The sequence below is a fragment of the Marmota flaviventris genome, chromosome 12 (genome assembly GCF_047511675.1).
Source record: "Marmota flaviventris isolate mMarFla1 chromosome 12, mMarFla1.hap1, whole genome shotgun sequence".
Classification (NCBI taxonomy): Eukaryota; Metazoa; Chordata; class Mammalia; order Rodentia; family Sciuridae; genus Marmota; species Marmota flaviventris.
In genome coordinates, this window is record NC_092509.1 from 94,609,966 (window position 1) to 94,630,241 (window position 20,276).

General features: G+C 35.5%; 1 pseudogene; it reads left to right on the forward strand.

Moving 5' to 3' along the window:
- The first annotated feature begins 10,787 nt into the window (after positions 1-10,787).
- Positions 10,788-11,292, forward strand: LOC139707802 (protein tyrosine phosphatase type IVA 1 pseudogene; annotated as a pseudogene).
- Positions 11,293-20,276: the final 8,984 nt, after the last annotated feature.

Consider the following 20,276-nt stretch of genomic DNA (forward strand, 5'->3'; position numbering starts at 1 on the left):
GTGATTCTGCAATCTGTATTTGGGGTAAAAATGGGAGTTCATAACCCACTTGAATCTAATGTATGAAATATGATATGTGAAGAGCTTTGTAATGTTTTGAACAACCAATAAAAAAAATTTTAAAAAAAGAAAATTATACCTATTTGCAAGAATTTATCTATAAATAAAACCTTTTCAATATTGGCCAAGCAAACAAAACTTAAAATTGCATTGAATACTGAGGTTCCAACTGACATCCATAAATCCAAATTTCAAATATGTATGTCCAGTAATAGCCTTGTGAGTATTACAGATTAAAATGAAAATCAGTAGTTATTAGAAACATGAACCTGCAAAATAAATCCATGCTAATAAAATAGAACTTGTAGCTTAACACATTGAGCTATTACATAAGTTCATTGGCCAAAAATATTTAAAAATCACTGATACAATCCAGTCATTTCTATTGGTTTAAATCTCCTTATGCACGTTGCATATAGGGAGAGCTTCAAGTACCTGAGGGTTGGCAGATGACATCATAAAATATATTATTCTGCCCTCGTGATCCTGTAGTCTGGTCATATATTTTGAACAAATCACAGAAATTCTCTGATACCTTGTTTCTTTTTCCTGAAGAACAGGAATGATAGTTCTGGAAAGATTCATCAAGAAGCTGAGACAGGAGGATTGCGTGTTCCAAGCCAGCCTTAGAAAAAGCAAGGCATTAAGCAACTCATGAGACCCTATCTCTAATTAAAATACAAAATAGGGCTGGGGATGTGGCTCCATGATTGAGCGTCCCTGAGTTCAATCCCCAGTAACCACTCCCCACCTCCACCAAAAAATAAAAAAAATGCTTTAGGAGCAAATGCAGTTTGTTCTCATTAGGGATAGTAAATGAAATATTAACACAGGACTAACTGGACCAGTTGGAAATTCTGAGATGTCTACTGACTTACACAGATGGCACAGCTGATTCAGGTGAGAGATAAAAAAGAATCTAAAATAATGGAAACTCAAAATATAATAGGCAGAGCTCCTACAAAGGACTTTTTTGGTGTGCTTGCTGTGGAGCTGATGCTTTCTCCCCACGGCCATCAGGTGCCTTTGGCATGATGTCATATCTACAAGAGCAGCCTCCACATATGTACCATGTCATGCACACCTTCGCTTAACAGGGCTTCATCTCTTTCCCAGTTAGATCATCTACGAGTTTTAATGATTGAGGTGTGGATACTTGAGATTCTGTGGACTCCTTTGCTTTTCATTTTCAAGGCTTTCTAAAAAGAGCTGCAGAAATACCAAGAGCTCTGCAAAAGGCTGATCTAACTACATTTTCAGCCAGACTGCAAACTGCGATAAATGGAAATATTACAAGACAGTTTTCCTGAAATCTCTGTCAGAGCTGCTCCAGCAATTTCTTAGCTCCACATATGACCTCAAAACAGGGCAATCTCCTTTCCAAATCCATCTGCTTTTTTAGCTTTCATTCTAGTCTTACATTTAAATATGCAATTAAGTCAGACATAAGAGCCCCAGTGTCCCAGTAGTACGCAGATTTGCAAATATGAGTTATGATGGCCGCAGAATACATAAATCAGATGGTGAACTCAAATCACAAACCCTATACCCAAAGATTAAACTCCAAGAAACCCATTACTGGCAACATTCTACAATATATTTTCAGACTAGCTAAAAGGCAAATGCTTTATGTCGAAATGATCTGAAGCAAAGGCTGTGAGTAGGGTTGGCAAACATCAAGAAATTTATTTAATATTATCTCATACCTAGAAGCTTAAAATCTAGAATAAGGATCAAAGGAAAAAGTGGTTTCCAATGTTTAATGTAAAGAATGTGAGTCAAGAACTCCAAATTAATCTTTTATCCACTCAATCTGGTGTATTAGCAGACTCAGGAAGTTGCTGTAAACAGGCGGCTCTGCACAGCCAACTCCCGCCTGTGTGGAATTATGTGCACTAGCTACAGCCCAGCACACCACACTCTCCTGGGGACTACGGCATCCAAGAATTTATGCAGCCAGTGCTCTTGGAAATAAAAGTTTTAACCTTTCCCTTCCCAAGAGATATAAAACTCTCTCCTATGGTTGCTCATCCAGAGCTATTTTCTGGGCAAATGACCAGAGCAACACCCATTCAAAAAAATCAGACATAAAGTTGCCAAGGACATGAGAAGTTAGAGAGACAATATTGAGGAAAGGGGCCGTGTCGTGTTACGCCTTAATAGTCCTTGAAAATCTCTAGGAGACAGATTTAAATTTGGTTCAGACCCAGGATTCAATTTATTCTTTCCAAGGGGCAGAAAGTTAATCTTGGACAAGAGGAAGCTGGGAGGTTTAACCCAAAGAACACTAAAAGGTCAAAGTTTATTTAAGGGCTACTCCAAGAGCCCTCAGTTCTGGACAACACCCAACTTCTGGGACCTGCCTCAATTCTCCTCGTACCACATACTCATCTGCAGAACAACAGTTACCGTCTCAACCAGGGAACCCACAGGATGGGTGGGATATCACTGGTGTGCGTGTGAATTACAAGGTTTCTATTTGGGGTTTTATTCCTGCTCAACTGTCCACCCTCAGAACTACAGAGCTACAATGGCCCTCATCTCACTTCTCCTGTGCCTTCTACCAGAAGCCCCTGTGGCAAAAATTTGTCATCTAAGATATCACTTCATCATAACATAAGCAAGAAGTTAACTCAAGAAGGAGGAAGAAAGGAAAGGAGGTTTGTTTAAAAGGAAAGATTAAAAACAAAAACAAAAAAACTGTGGACCAAAAAATTTTCAGCATCCGGGTAACACCTTTGAAAGTCGGCCCTCCATCCTTCACCTAAGGAGCTGGGAAACAGGCAATCAGCATGCCTTTAGGACCTTTGCCCTCCTGTGGCCTTCTAGCGCTACTTCAGCTTACTATGTGCTATATCACTAAAAAGGTCTTTTTATTTCCCTGTTAGCTTTTCTTTTCTTTTCTTTCTTTCTTTTTTTTTTTTTGTCTTAAAAACAAAAATTATGGGCATTCAAATAAGAAAGGAGGAAACCAAATTATTTTTGTTTGCAAACAACATGATTTTATAAAGAAAAGTTCAAAGGCTTCACCAAAAAAAAAAAAAAGTCACAACTGATAAACAAATTCAGTAAGGTGGCAGAGTACAAAATCAACATATAAAATTCAGAGCATTTTAATATATCAATACCAAATTTTCTGAGAAAAAAATAAAGAAAGCAATACAGCTACATAAATTACAGTACAATACCCAGGGATAAATTTAACCAAGGAAATGAAAGATCTCTAAAAATAACAATTATAAAACACTAATGAAAGAAATTTAACTGGACACACACACACATATGCACAGGAAAAAACATCCATGTTCATGAATTAAAGAATTAATATTGCAAAAATGTCAATACTATCCAAAGTGACCTATAAATTCAAAAATATCGAAGACAGCTTTCATGTAATTAGAAAAACACTCCTAAAATTTGTATGGAACTACTAAAGACCTCAAATAGCCAAAGCAATACTGATTCAAAAGAACAAAGCTGGAGGCTTTGTAATACTTGACTTCACAACATACTACAAAGCTAGAGTAACCAAAACAGCATGGCATGAACAGACTCGTAAGCCAATGGAAGAGATTAGGGAACCCAGAAATAAATCCATGTGTCTACAACCAAATGACTTTCAACAAAAGCAGCAAGAACATATATTAGGTTATACTCCATGTATTATGATATGCCAGAATACATTCTACTGTCATGTACAACTAAAAAGAACAAATAAAAAAGAAGAAGAAATCACACACACACACACACACACACAAAGAACATATATTAAAGAAAGGAAAAACCTCTTCAATGAATGATGCTGGGAAAACGGGATATCCATATGCAGAAGAATTAAACTAAATTCCTACCTCTCACCATGTGGAAAACTCAACTTAAAGAATTAAATGGAAGACCCAAAACTATAAAACTACTAGAGGGAAACAGGGGAAATGCTTCGGGACATTGGTCTGGGCAAAGATGTTTTGGATATGACTCCAAATGCACAGGCAACACAAGTAAAAATTGACAAATGGTGTTATGTCAGTCTAAAATGCTTCTGCAACAAAGGAAACAATCAACAGAATGAAGAAATAATGTATAGAATGGGAGAAAAATATTCACAAACTTTTCATCTAACCAGGTACTAATATTCAGAATATATTAGGAACTCAATAGCAAATAATAATATTTTGATTTAAAAATTGATAAATTGCCTAAATAGACATTTGTCAAAAGAAGATACACAAATGATCGATAGGTATATGAAAAACATTTTCAACAGAAATAATCATCAGGGAAATGCAAATCAAAACCACAAATGAACAGCAAATCATCTCACCCTAGTTAGAATGGCTATTATTAAGAAGACAAAAAATAAATAAAAATATTAAAAAGAATACAGAGAAAGGGGACTTCTCCTACCCTGTTGGTAGGAATGTAAATTAGTACAGCCATTATGGGAAATAATATGGAGATTCTTTAAAAAAATTAGAAATAGAACTACCAAAGATCCAGCAGTTCCATACTAGGTATATATACCCAAAGATATAATACTTGTATGTCTAAGAGACATCTATATTCACATGTTTATTGCAGTACTATCCACAATAGCCAAGATGCAGAATCAACCTAGATGTCCATCAACAGATGAATGAATGAAGAAATTATATATATATATATATATATATATATATGAATATTATTAAACCATAAAGAATTAAATCCTATCATTTGCACCAAAATGAATGGAAATAAAGGATACCATGTTAAGTGAAATGAGTCAAGCACAGAAAGACAAATACTATATCTTCTCACATGTGGAAGCTAAAAAGTTGATCTCATAGAAGAAGAGAGTAGAACAGTCATTATCAGTGCCTGAGAAGGGAGCAGGAGGGTAGAATGGAGAAAGAGTGGTTAATGCATACAGGGAAGCAGGTGAATAGGAGGAACAATGTAAATGTCCTATAGGATAGTAGGATTACTATGGTTGACAATTGTGTATTTCAAAACAGCCAGTCGAGAGGATTTTGATGTACCCTCCAAAAAATAATAAACGTTTGAGGCTATGCCAATTACTCTGATCTGATCATTATGCATTTTATACATGTATTGAAATGTCACACTGCAAGCCATAAATATGTACATTAGCACATGTCAATTAAAATTTAATAATGTATATTTAAAATCTATCATGTGGTAGAATGGACTTTTCTGGCAGACCATTCTAGGAATTTTAACACATACATAGATTTTTGTAAACACTACCAGCAGGAGTATGGAACAGTCCAAGGGCTACAAGAAACTTCATACTGCTATCCTTTTGTGATCACCCCACCTCTGCAAACACTTATGTGTTCAAAAATAGATTATTAATATGTTGTTCCACATTTGCAAACTTCTAATGCTATTGTTCAAAGCTTGAGACACAAGTATCTTGTTACTTTAACTCATTATAACAAAATTTATTCCAAGTAAAAATTAATGTTTATGAGCACAAAACTATAAAAGATTAACTATTTGACCCTGCACATTTGATTTCAGCCAACATCAACCTGGAAACTGACAGCCCAGAAACTCAACCCTGTTCACAAAGACCTAGACCTTCTCTCCTTCTACATTCATCTTGCTCTTGAACGCCCTTTAATCAACCTCACATTTACAGTTAATAATGTATATGGCTGACCTAGTTCTGACTCACTGCTTCCTCTTGGATTGCATGAGCATGGATTGCACTCAATTCTGCCCCAGTCACTTCTGGATTCTCAAACTAATTAATTCATTTCGGCCAGTCTCCAGCCTTCAGCTTCAATTCCCAAGAAAGACCCATGAAGTCAACTCACTTTCTCACTCCAGCATGATCCCTCAGTAAGTGGCAGGTTCTGAAGATACACATCCCCAACTTGCAGTTCAATCATCTGAAATGTCTACATATACATTTCTGACATTTAGATGACCTCATAAAATACAAGATATTAAGAATTTTAAAAGTTTAAAAGTTAATGTTACATATCGTTATATTATGATTATATATACCCATATATCTATGTATATATTTTGAAATAGATATATACATACATATACATAATTACCAGATTCATTAAATGAGATTAGACCACTACAGAAACAATACGTTTTGAACATTCTCTGAGGTGGTCTTTTATGTTGAATCCTTTTTTTGAGTTTTATTTTATTTTTAATTGACAGATAGTAATTGAACATTTATGAGATACAACGTGATGTCTCAATACATGTATAAATTGTATAATAATCAAATCAGGATATTATGCTGAAACCTTGAGAGTTTATTTTCAGCCAGGCACAGTGGCACATGCCTATAATCCCAGCAGCTAGGGAGGTTGAGGCTGGAGGAGCACAAGTTCAAGGCCATCATCAGCAACTTAGCAAGGGCCTAGGCAACTTAGTGAGACCCTGTCTTAAAGTAAAAAACAAAAAGAGCTGGGGATGTAGCTCAATGGTACAATACCCCTAGGTTCAATCCCCAGTACAAACAAAAAACAAAAACAGTTTATTTTCAAAGTAATTCTTACTTAAGTATATCATCAACTTCTGGTATCAATCATCTTTTCTTTTTTATATGTTTATTTTTTAGCTGTAGTTGGACACAATACCTTTATTTCACTTATTTATTTTTATGTGGTACTGAGGATCGAACCCAGGGTCTCGCACATGCGAGGCGAGCGCTTTACCACTGAGCCACAACCCCAGCCCCTCATCTTTTCTTTCTTTTTTTTTTTATTAGCTACACATGACCTTACAGTGCTATTGGCAATTCATACATTTGAATCAATTGGGGTATAATTTCTCATTTTTCTGAGTGTACAGGTTGCAGAATCACATTGGTCATACAGTCACCTATATACATACAGCAATAATAATGTCTGTTTTATTCTGCTGTCCTTCCTATCCCCCCTCCCCCTCCCCTCCCCTCCCATCACTTCTCTCTATCCAATCTAATGTGACACACTTTTTTTTTCTTTTTCTCCTCACAACATCATACATGTATTCTGCATAACAATGAGGTTCTCCTTCCATCTTCGGTGCAACTCCCCTTCTCCCTCCTTTTCCCTCCCACCTCTCTTCCCTATTTAGTGGTAATTTTCTTCTCATGCTCTTCCTCCATATCCCATTATGAGACACCCCCCTTATATCAGAGAAGACATTCAGCATTTGTTTTTTAGGGATTGGCTCACTTCACTTAGCATAATCTGCTCTAATGCCATCCATTTCCCTGCAAATACCATGATCTTGTTATTTTTTAATACTGAGTAATATTCCATTGTGTATAAATGCCACATTTTTTAAATCCATTCATCTATTGAAGGGCATCTAGGTTGGTTCCACAGTCTAGCTATTGTGAATTGTGCTGCTATAAACATTGGTATGGCTGTGTCCCTGTAGTATGCTCTTTTTAGGTCTTTTGGGTATAGTCCGAGAAGGGGAATAGCTGGGTCAAATGGTGGTTCCATTCCCAGCTTTCCAAGGTATCTCCATACTGCTTTCCAAATTGGCTGCACCAATTTGCAGTCCCACCAGCAATGTATGAGTGTACCTTTTTCCCCGCATCCTCGCCAGCACTTATTGTTGTTTGACTTCATAATGGCTGCCATTCTTATTGGAGTGAGATGGTATCTTAGAGTAGTTTTAATTTGAATTTCTCTGATTGCTAGAGATGGTGAGCATTTTTTCATGTATTTGTTGATTGATTGTATATCCTCTTCTGAGAAGTGTCTGTTCAGGTCCTTGGCTCATTTGTTGATTGGGTTATTTGTTTTTTGTTGTTGTTGTTTAACTTTTTGAGTTCTTTGTATACTCTAGAGATTAGGGCTCTATCTGATGTGTGAAGGGTAAAAATTTGTTCCCAGGATGTAGGCTCCCTATTCACCTCACATATTATTTCTCTTGCTGAGAAAAAGCTTTTTAGTTTGAATTCGTCCCATTTGTTGATTCTTGGTTTTAACTCTTGTGCTATAGGTGTCTTATTAAGGAATTTGGGGCCTTCCCCAACGTGATGAAGATTAGGGCCAACTTTACAAAATTATATGACCAGAGAATTAATATATTTTCTTAATACTTGAATTAAAGGCTATTAAAATGTCACATTATTAAATTAACATTATTTATGTATTTTTAGGTTTATAAATCTCAATCAAATTTCCCAGGTCATCAATTTCTCAGATCCTCTAATGAAACAGAATTTTATGTAGAAATATGGCTTACTGCCTAGAATAAACTGTCCACTAGAAAAAATTAGAAAAAAAAAAAAGAAAGAAAGAAATATGTCTTACTGATGTTTGAGACATAGTTAAGGTTTATACATCTGTTCCCTCTCTCAATGTTACTATCTTCTTTAACTATTACTAATTAATTAATTTCCAAACAAAAGAATAAAGAAAAATCCCATTGTAAAATTTATTGCGTAAATTTACAGCTTTTTTGCTCTTTAATCAGTTCCATAAATCAATAATGGGAAACATTTTTTCATTACAAATTTTTTAGAACAAACAAAAGAATACATGAACAGACATTTCTTCTTATGTGTTCCCTTCCTTCTTCATTAACTCATGATTGTGGCACTATTGCTGAAGCTATCAATGCAAAGCATGCTTGTGATAGTGAAATGCTCACTAAATCAGAAGTAGAAATCCATCATGCCCATCTCTGATATGTTACTATTTTAACCTCCAGTTGGCAATGGCCAAAAAGAAGGGCTCTAGTCTGAATCTTAGCTGTATGTATTAAATATCCAATATCAAAAGAATGTGCCTCTATGTCAAATAAGTCAAGTTCATTATATTTAGTTTTTACAATACAAGTTTTTCATTGAGATAAATCCCTAAATTCAAAAGCTAAATATAATAATCCTTTGAAAAGTTATTTTAGCAGATTAAAATAAAGTAACAAATTTTTAAAAATTACAGCCAACAGAATTTTCTACCTCTGAATAAGTATATTTTCATTTGTGCAACAATAAACAAATTTTTATTCACTTTAGTTCAGTATTTAATTTCTCTCAAATAGGCAATATTGGCCCCTAAATTATAGCCTCAATTGCTTAGATGGAGATACCTCATGGTCATGATACACTTTCAGGGGAAAATAATTTAATAAATATTGATACCTATTATTGTGATTTTGACACTTCAAGTATCAGCCTCAATCTCCCTTCTCTTTCTCCCCGTTTCTTTCCCTGTCTCTGAATTCTTATTTTTCCCCTTTAAGACTTTTTGAAAAGACAAATGATTAGTATGCTAGTTGTCAGTGATTAAAATAATATTTAACATCCTTTTAATATCTATCTACATTTTTCAAAGTTGAGCCCTCCCCCTGGACAACTGCCGGTGTACACACACACACACACACACACACACAAAACTTTGAGGATAATTCAGGGTCCAAAGCATCTCTGAATGGACCTAGGTATACAAAATGTCTCTGGTCTGGGGAGTATATCTTGCCCCGCAGCCAATCCCCACACAGTCAACCATTCAGCTCCCACCCAGCCCAAGGTCTGCCACCTCCACGGCCCTTCCTTCCGTCAATACTGCAGAGTCCAAATTAACTTGTGGCTCCCCTAGGAAGCCATCCCCAAATCCTTTGACTCACTTGGCTTTCCACCTTTTCTGGTTTCCTTAGATACACAGAGTCAAGTCTTAAAATTTAGTATTCAATTTCTCTTTAAATGATTCATACAAGTAAATCATGCCTTAAATGCTAAACCCCAAAAAACAGATCCAAGTACCTTACACCTCTGCAGTTTTCCCCACAGAACTTGGCATCGTGCCAGAAGCCCAATAAATATTTATTGAATAATCAAACCAACTTCCTGCTTCTCCTCGGGAGTGCTTCTGTCTCTCCACCCTACTTTGCCCCAGGACAAGGATGGGGCCAGGAACCACATCTCTAGGAGCAGCATCTGAACAATCATTCACCATTTTATTCAATCATTCAGCACATATTTATTAAGCTCTTACTATGTGCACAGCTTTAAGCTAAGCACTGGGAAAACAAAAATGACAGATATGTAAGCAAATTATTTATGGTGTGCCACATGCAATAACAGAGATGCACATAAGGCAAAGGAGAAAAGAGCAGCCATCTGCCCAGAGATATTAGGAAAGTCAACACAGAGACCAGCATGGAATGGATGGTGAAAAATTACTATGGCCCCTGGAGTATAAAGGGAGCTGAGAGAAACCTGGGCAATGGCTCTGAGAGCTGAGGGTAAAGCTGCCAAGTCTGGAACTTTCTTTTGATAACTGAAGCTACCACAGAAGAGAACACCTTTACAGAGAGGGCAGTTCTGTGGTGGTTGGGGTCACATGTTTATGGAGTTTCTGAAGGACAGTGGCACTTACTACCAGGCACAGCACGACCTCCCTGCAGACGAGTGAACTGTAGCAATTCATCACTCCTCCACCAAGAAGGCCCCCTTAGAGTGGTTAACCGGATACAGAAGTGTCTGTCTGAAATCCACACAGTACCTAGGAGAGTTCTGACCTGGACGGGGACACCTCTGCACTTCCTTTCCATTGCTCAGGCTTACTGGATTGAAGAATCGCTGCTTCTTCTTGGAGGATCATTTCATTTCCCCTCACTCCCAACTTAATACTTCAAGCTCTGAGACTATCCAGTGGAGCGTACTGAAGTAATCATCAGTTACTTTATATCATTTCTGTATCAATTTTTAAAATTCTTCCATAACCTGTTGAGCATTTTTTAAGTAAATTAACGTGGTTTCAATGAACTGCCCTGCTCCTGTGGAAGTCACTTACTTGAGATTCCTTATTACACACCATCCAACCAAGGCACCTTAGTCAAATTTATAGAGGAACTCTAGAAGCATGGTGTTACAATAGTAAGAGTATGTGAAGCAACTCACAACACCACTCCTGTGGAGCAAGAGGCATCTGGGTTCTCAATTGGCCTTTTGATGACGGTGCACCACTAGATTGTTAATGACTGGCTAAGACTTGCAAAAATTAAGTTTCATGAAGATCTGGTAGTTGTATTGTTGTCCACTGTGCTGCTGGCCTTGGAGCGCTCCAGTGCTTACTGCTCTGGCATTAATTGAAGATGGCATGAAATCTGAAGATGCAGCACAATTCTTAAGATGAAAAAAGTATAGAACTTTCAACAGCAGGCAACTATTTATCTGGAGAGTATCATCCTAAAATGCGGCTATGCTTCAAAGACTCCAACCATCCTAGAAACAACTGTTGCATTCATTAAAACTCAGGTGCCTCATGCTGTTGCCTGGGAAGTGGAACTTGAGACAAGACCTATTTTGCAGTACATATTACCAATGTATTGGCATGCTGAATACGTCTTATGGAGTTTCAATGGAGTATTGGAGAGCAGTTTTATGGAGTCACAAGCTGACAGAAATTCATCCCCTTGTGTTAGAATTATGATCAACCTATATGGGACCGTTAGTACTCTTATAAGATTCATGCCGTTCAGCATTTAAAATGTGCTTATCATTTCTATCAACTGACCTTTACTGAAATCATGTAGTATTGGATTAATATCTTTAACTCTTTTTCCATGCCAGAATCTTATTAATATATAAGAAATTTAGAAAGATTAGATGCCAGAATACCCTGCACAATACTTGTACATTTTTAGTACAATACAAAATCAAAATCCCAGGAACTAAAACCACTCTAAGCCCTATGTGATGTATTCCTTCAATCATATCTAATATTGCAGGACCAACATGGTTGGTTTTTTTGCTCACTTTATGCATGCCAGTATATATAGGTTTGCTTTTAAACACTGGGCTTTGGGGGGTTTTGTTTGAATTTTTAAAATTTTACCAAATCTTCTGGTGATTATTTAATGTTTCTGTAAGCTCTATTTTGGGGGGTGGGAGTACCAGGGATTGAACTCAGGGGCACTCAACCACTGAGCCACATCCCCAGCCCTGTTTTGTATTTTATTTAGAGACAGGGTCTCACTAAGTTGCTTAGCACCTCGCTTCTGCTGAGACTGGCTTTGAACTTGCAACCCTCCTGCCTCAGCCTCCAGAGCCACTGGAATTACAGGTATACACCACTGCACCCTGCTAAGTCTTTTTTTTTTTTTTTTTTTTTTTTTAATTCTGTGATGAGAAACTTCCATTTGGAAAACCTAAGTTGTTACAGAAGCACATGGCTTTATATCTCCAGACCAAAAAAGCCTTCCAGTTAATTTAATGTTTGCACTTTCAGGTTCAACGTAGGGAAGGCCTGAAAAAAGAATGGGAGGGGACTATTTTATTTTTAGTAAAACGTTGCCTTTGTCTCTTGCAGAATATGTTGAATATGCTCTTTAATTTTTAAAATACTTTTTAAGGTAGTGATGCTTTGTTATTATACCTAAAATAATTCTTTATTATTATTATTAATTTTATTATTAATTCTTACAATTTCCTTTATTATTATAACAAGTTGTTTACCAGTTTTTTTAATTTACATATGCTTTCTTTTTTATATTGGTCATTTTTAGCTATATACACCTTTAGTGTACATTTTGACATAATCACAAAAGCATGAAATATAATCTGCTCTAATTCAGTCCCCAGTAATTCTCCTTTCCCTCCCCCCCTTTATCTGCCCCATTCCCTTCCTACTACTCTACTGATCTTTCTGCTATTTACATATAATATTTTTACCAACTTTTTGTTTGAAGTGTGATTTTTTTTCCCTTTGCTTCTCAATCTCTTGCAAAAAGAAAAAGAAAAAAGAAAAAAATTCATTCTGCTAATGAATTTAGCAGCCATCTAATATTTTATATACATTTTGAACTGTGTAACAATATTTGGATACTTGATAATTTTTTATTATGCAATTAAAATGGTGATATATACTAATGTTAGTTCAAGCATATATTATACTGTCTGGGAATGTGTGGTTATAGTTCTATGGGAGAAATAATTTGTCAGTGTTCACCAGCTTGTAAAAAAAAAAAAGAAAGAAAAAAAAAGAAATTACTATGCCTTTACTAGATGACCCAGAGTGGGAAATGCATCCTGGGAGGGGAAGAACAAAAACACAAATGAATGGAAATCACATGTCTCTTCTGCCCGCTGCTCACTGTCCCTGTTCAGCTCCAGATGAGCCTCCAGTTCAGTAAAGCCAACTCACCTCTCCTTCAGGAGTATTCACTTGAAGTAGGGACTTGTTTTAAATAATTTACTAAGGTACACTGCCTAGCAAATGTGAACTTAAAAATACTAAGTAATCTAGCATTTTTAACTTGAAAATTCAACTCCAAATCTACAATTTGGAGGAAAAAAAAAATACATGTGACTGACTCAACATTCATTTTATTGAATTTTTTAATTTTAAAGATGATTTTTTTTAATTTCAGAGAAGAGTTTTCTTTTTAGAAAAGATTAAAACAATTTTCATTTTAACAATCTGTCTTCAAAGAATAAAATAAATCAATAAAAATGGTTTGTAAGTTACTTATGCAATGTTTCCAATCCCATATCATTTACCTTTCCAAGTGAGTTTCAGTTTCTCTGTCTGGTGGCTTTATAAACCTCTCTTTGGGCTTTGACAAGCATGGAATCACTTTTACTGTGAAGTTCAATATCCTGCTCCCAAATCCAAATACGATTCACATATTGCATCTTCAGTATTTTTAAAACAAAACAATCTGCTTGAAACTTTTTTAAAAATTACTTAGCTCCAGAATACTCAAAAGCATGACTTTTGATATCTGAAAATGGGGCTATTTTAAATAAATGCATGCAATAATCCTGCCTCAGGGTCATATTCCACCTTGTATTTTAAGAACTGAAATTACTTACACTGTTAAACTAATTTTACTTAAGAAATACTAATGGTATTAAAATGCATCATTAGTCTGGCTTTAAAAAAAAGAAGTTGAAAAAATTGTCAAGAACTAATGGTTTCAGAGGTGTCATTCTTGGCACTTCTTACTTTTTCTGAGACCTGAGCCCCTGATTACTTTTAAAGACGTGAAAATCCCCATTCTCTCTCCTCCTGACATATTCAAAGGAGATTTTATTCTGAGACCTTTGAGGATGCTTACAAATTTATAATAAAGACATAAAGCTTCATGGATGGTGCTATATATACAGTGTTTTTGTTGTTAATCTCAGCTACACATAAACAGTCAACTAAACAAGAGGCACACGTTTCCCACACAAGTCATTTAAAACTATTTACAGTGTCTTATGAATTCCTTGGTTCAGATCTGGGCTTCTTTGTAGCCACTGGAGCTCTGGGATCCCAATGTTAAAAACAGCAAGAGAATGAAGACCTGGATCCTCATACCAGAATGGTGAGATAAGGATAATCAGGATAATATATTTGATTTGTATTGTGCATTAAACTTGTGAGAATTCCTTCCCAAGATTCATCTCATGATCATCCTAAACCTTCAACAAAGAAGTCTAGATTCCAGAAACAATATGCCCAAGGACATGTGGCTAGCTAATGGCATGACTAAATCAACACCCAGATCTTGCTGATACAGAAAGAAATTTCCATTATACTAGATATAGAATGAACAATCAATCTCTCTGTAAACTTTTCTCATTTTATTTTCTATTTGTTTTTAAATAGAGTCACTGATTTTTTTTAAATATAGTATTTCAGGATCATTAGACATTCATTTTAAGTTTCCAGTTTTAAAAATTTATTAATCCAATATCAATTTCCTCTTTATTCAAAATTAATCCTACTGGAAGAAGCATAGTCCAAAGCAAATAAAGATTTTTTTTTTAAATTCATTTCTCCTGTTTTTTTTTTAATGTCACTATGGAAGCACTTACTAAATGTCTCTCTGCACCAGCAAAAATTTCCTACTCATTTGGTGGGTCAGGATCTTCCAAGAAAGCACTATAATTGGTTTTCTTTTCAGGTTTCTGCAGAAAGCCTCCCAGAAAGATCTCAGGGATTAAAAGGTGCATGCAGCAAAAGTCAAATGATACTCCATATTTCTAATTATAAGACTCTATTGATCTCAAGAATACAGTATTAAATAAAGTCTTTTTAACTCTTTCAATAATACACAAGAGATCCCTGAGAAGACCAGTAAAGGAATAATTTTTCCTGAATTCTCAATACTAAAAGAGCACTAGATTTCTTCCCTTCATGCATTCATTTGTTTATTTATTCACCCATTCATTCCATATGAAACCTGCGGTTGCCAGGGATTCAGTAATGCCAAGATAAAGTTTCTGCCTTGCAGAGCTTACATTCCAGAAGGAAAGAAGATCAGACAACAAACCCATAAGTAAGTAGCATCATTTATTCTTAAATATAATGAAATGATAAAGCAAGATAATGGAAGGGCATGCAATGAGGACAAGGGATAGAGGAGAAGCAGGAAATCCAATTGGGAAACAATTATGCTAGCCTAGGTAAGAGTTAAGTGAACAGAGGAAAAGCGGAGAGAATAGCACTTGCTGATGGACTGATGCCAAGCTCAAGGCTTTGCCTGAGCAAATGGGTAGGCTTCAGCTAAAACAGAGAAGTCTTAGAAGAAACAGGGCACAAAGGACATTGACGATTTCTTTATTGCTAAGCCATATTTAAGATGCCAAGAAAGATATGTTAAAAACAAACAAGACCAGACACTTGCATATACAATTCTGAACTCACAAGTCAGAACACAGTATTTAAAGTCTGGGGCCGGATGAATTCACTTGGGGACATATGTAATCAGAAGGGGCTAAAATCACAGCTTAGCCACATGTTAACTAACTAGGGCAAAGTCTAAGCTTTCTACAATTTTTTCTGGTAGGGCTGATATATATCTGAATGTGCTAGAAAATCTGCATATACTGCACAAACAAGTGTTATTATCAAATGTTGAGGAAATCGAAGAGCACAGGAAGAAAGAATCATTCAAACTAGGAATTAAAACTCAAATGTCCTGACCATGTTAATGGAATTCTAGTAACTTCCCTGGAAGTAAGTGTCATACAGGGAAATGAAGATGGGTGTCCCTACTGCTAGACCATTGAGAAGGGAAAAGATTCATTAACAAATGCAGCAACTGAAAATAAAACACCACTGGCAGCAATGATTATTTTCAGGGTTCAAGTTTCTAGAGAATGATTACTTTAACACCTGAATTTTATTATTAACACACATTGCTTTTGTTATTAGAAAAAAAAGCTACACAAAAAGATAATGGAATAAATATTTACAATGTCTGAAAATAACATTGATTTGGTACGACAAATGTATAGCAACTCATGAACCAGTTTTAATAAGCTCCAATATGAGACTTGGAATTACCAAAGGATGGATAAAGCTAGCCTGGTGGATGATTCTTGCTAAAGCCTAAACTAATGTGTACTGGTAAGGTTTAAAAAAAAGTAAAATATGAATTGATTAAATATTTTCAAATGTTTAAGTTTTAAAATATAATTATTCTGAAAACTTCACAAAGACTCCATATATTTACCTATTACATAGATGAAACTAACGAAGAAGAAGACACTTTTTTCCCAAATAAGTGTCTTTTTTTCCAACTGAATCCATAAAAAAATGTGTTTACGGCTAGAAGGGATTTTAAGAAGTAGCAGACAAACTAAGGACCACAAAATTACTGCTTTACTAACAAGATGAAAGAGGCAAGATCATTACCTGATCACATTCTTGCCATATTTTAGCTTATCCATATCTGCTTACCCTATTTATAATATAAATTTATCCAATTTAACTAATAATTCCAGATTTTACTGGAAATGAGAGCTAGGGCTACCAAAAAAAAAGTTCATGTCATCTTTTTGTAATTATAACTATGGTTTTCAATGTTACTGTATGTTTTAAAAATTAAACACTAAGGGGCCTTTGCAGAAAGCTGTATTCTTTGCCATGTTTGAAAAAGGAAGAACACCCTCTAGTTACAGAAGCCCAAAGTCTTGAAATAGTAAGAAATAATTTTTATATTCTATGTAAGTCACTGAACAAAGAGTAGAATGTCTTAGTCTCCCAAGTCTCACTCTGGTTCCTTTGGCTCTTATTCGAGATAGTTATCACTAGGTGGCACTGCCAATCTGATTCAGAACCAGGTTACTGGGTTTCTTAGTAATATGGTAATTTTGTGATCCTTAGTTTGTCTGCTACTTTTTAAAATTCCTTCTAGCAGCTGACACATTTTTATGGATTCAGTGGGAGAAAAAAAGCATCTATTATCACAGGCTCTAAAGAATCTTTTGTTGTCAACAAAACTGAACTTCTTGAGTAAAGAATTTTGAAACATTTTAAAGAAACAACAACAAAAAAGAATAAGTCAATTTAGGGTGATTGCTGCACTCATTATACCTTTATCCAATTGATATTACTCTAAATTAAATACTCAAATGAGGTTTTAAATATATAACTACATGCAAACAAAAATAAATGTAAAGATGAAAATATTTAAATTAAACACTGGTGTACTTTCAAATGAAAATTATAATTTAAATAGAAAGAAACAAGATTCTCCAAAGCAAGAAGTTTCTCACATCCCTAGGGTGTCTGCAGGACGGACAAGGAGCCAGTCAGGGGTTTAGTCTTTCATCCCTGTGATGTGCTTAGGTGGTGCAGAGAAAGGCCCTCTGTCCTCCCCGGTCTCCTGGTCTTTCCACCTGGAGGCTGCAAGTGACAATATGGCAAGTGCCCAGCCCCAGCAGCTTCTGTAACTATTTTGGGCTTGTTATAGGGACTGACAGTGACAGTGAGTCTTTGCTTCACCCTTGCAAATGCTCTTTTCTACTTCTGTCATACAGATCATCATCTGGCACCTGGAGAAAATTTTCACATAGCTAACAAAGCCTCTCTGAAAGCAAAAGTTTTAAAGAGCAAACTTGTCCTTTCAAAATAACAACTATTTTTTTAGAAAGTCTTATGCTTTTTAAATAGATAAAAAATAACTTTTCAACTCATCAACAAAACAAAATGCAAGTGATATAGGAAAACCCTTAAAGATAACTTGGAGATGGTCACTTATCGATTCATTAATACATTCAATTAATGTGATAATATGCTATGAATGATGCTCAGAACTAAAAATGCAGCTGTGAGCAAAAGAGATGTGGGTCTCTGTCTTTAGAGAGGCTATTTTTTATTAATAATATTGCTAACGTAATGTTTTGAGTTTTGTTTTGTTTTGTTTTTTGCAGTTTTAGGGATTGAACCCAAGACCTCACATGTGTTAGGCAAGTGCTCTACCACTGAACTACATCCTCAGCCCCTTTTAAATTTTATTTTGAGTCAGGGTCTCACTAAGTTGCCCAGGATCGTCTCCAACTTGGAATCTTCATGCCTCTGCCTTCCAGCTGGGATTACAGGTGTGTGCCATGGGTGGTACCTGGCTCAGAAATGTGTTTAATGCTGCTAAGTCAGCAGAAACTGATATCACCTCAAATCCTTTTGGAAGTAAGGGTGACATAAACCAATGAAAATTACACTCACTGATCAAGTACCAAGGTGGGAGGAATATGAATCTATGAAGAGAGAAGATACAGAACATACAGAAAGCAAACCATGTTTCATTACCCAGGACTTACACACAGCTGCATGTATTTTTTTTTTTTTTTTAGGAGAATCGTTTGCCTTTACCTCATTTTTATGAGAAAAAAACAAATAAATACACATAATGGTGGGGGGGGCTGGGGTTGTGGCTCAGAGGTAGAGCACTCGCCTAGCATGCATGAGGCACTGGGTTCAATCCTCAGCACCACATAAATATAAGATAAAGATGTTGAGTCCACCTATAACTAAAAAATAAATAAATAAATATAAAAAATACACATCATGGGTGTTTTACTAAAAAATAAATTCAAATTCTTACTCCTTTTCCCAAGTTCCTCTTCATCTACATTTGTTTCAATAGTTTCAATTTTGTAGAAGTAAAATAATTAATACTTTAAATAAGGATATGAGTCATTAGTGAAGTGTTGTATATGAAAGATCAATTTTAACACATCAGAAGAAAATCTTCCAGTTCAAAGACTATTTTATCAAGGACCTTCAGATTATAATTTGGCAGTAAGCTGCTCTCCAGTCATATTCATATCACATCTTAACTGGGTTCCAGTCCCAGCTCTACCCCTCAGTGCCTGTGACCCTGCTTTCCTCATCTCTGAAGCAGAGAAAATACCCCACCTCAGAGTGGTACAACATTGCTCTGTGAAATGGTCACAACAGTGCTCTGCACATAGTAAGAGCTAAATAAATAGCAACTAGCAAAATTTCCAATTTTAACTGAAGAACTTCATTAATATATTTATAACAGGTAACTGAAGCCAAAGCTGGGAAAAATGTTAAGACAGCTTCTTTAAAGAAGCTTACATCTCCTGACCAGGCCAAACTACATTCTAGAATACGAAAAGAACTCAGCAAATGAGATTACTGAGCCAATGGCAATTATCATTAAGGAATCTTAGCAAACAAGGGAAGAACCTATGGAAAATAAGGAAAGTCCTAATTTTCAAAACAACAGAGAAAGCAATTATGCAAAAAACTAGACCATAGTAAAATTCTAGAACAGATCATTAAAATATGTGGGCACTTAAAAAAAGCATGGGGTCACATGCTGATTCACTAAGGATGAATATCCTTCTTTCACAAAAAACTAAGTCTAGAAAATATGACAGATATATAAGTCTATTATCACAGGTGTTCATATGTATATTTACATATTCTTACATATGTAAAATATATATAGGTACACAAACATACATACACCTGTGGTAACAGCCTTTGGACAAGAAGGAGAAATTAATTCACATTCAGTAATAAGATCATCATACTCATTACCAGTTAAACGATTATTAAATGCTACTTTTTAATGTATACATATTAATTCAGAAGGAAGTGGACATTAAAGGGCTTTCTGTAAGCCCTGTTCTGGTAACCCTGGCTTGCTTAAATTAAGACACAAAGCAATCTATTTAAAAAAAAAAAAGAAAAGAAAAGAAAGTCAGTCCTTAGAGAAAGGACTTGTTCTTGAAGGACTTGAAGCTTGGGTCTGCCATCTGGCAAGGAGGGCAAATGTGATGGTGGGCAGAGAATTTAGGTTAAACTTTATTTTATTTATTTTTTTTTTTAATTTCAAGAAGCACATATCCTAAAGAAGCATTAGGATAAGTATAGTATGACTCCCTTAGGTTTTTTTTTTTTAAGAGAGAGAGAGAGAATTTTAATATTTATTTTTTAGTTATCGGCGGATACAACATCTTTGTTTTGTATGTGGTGCTGAGG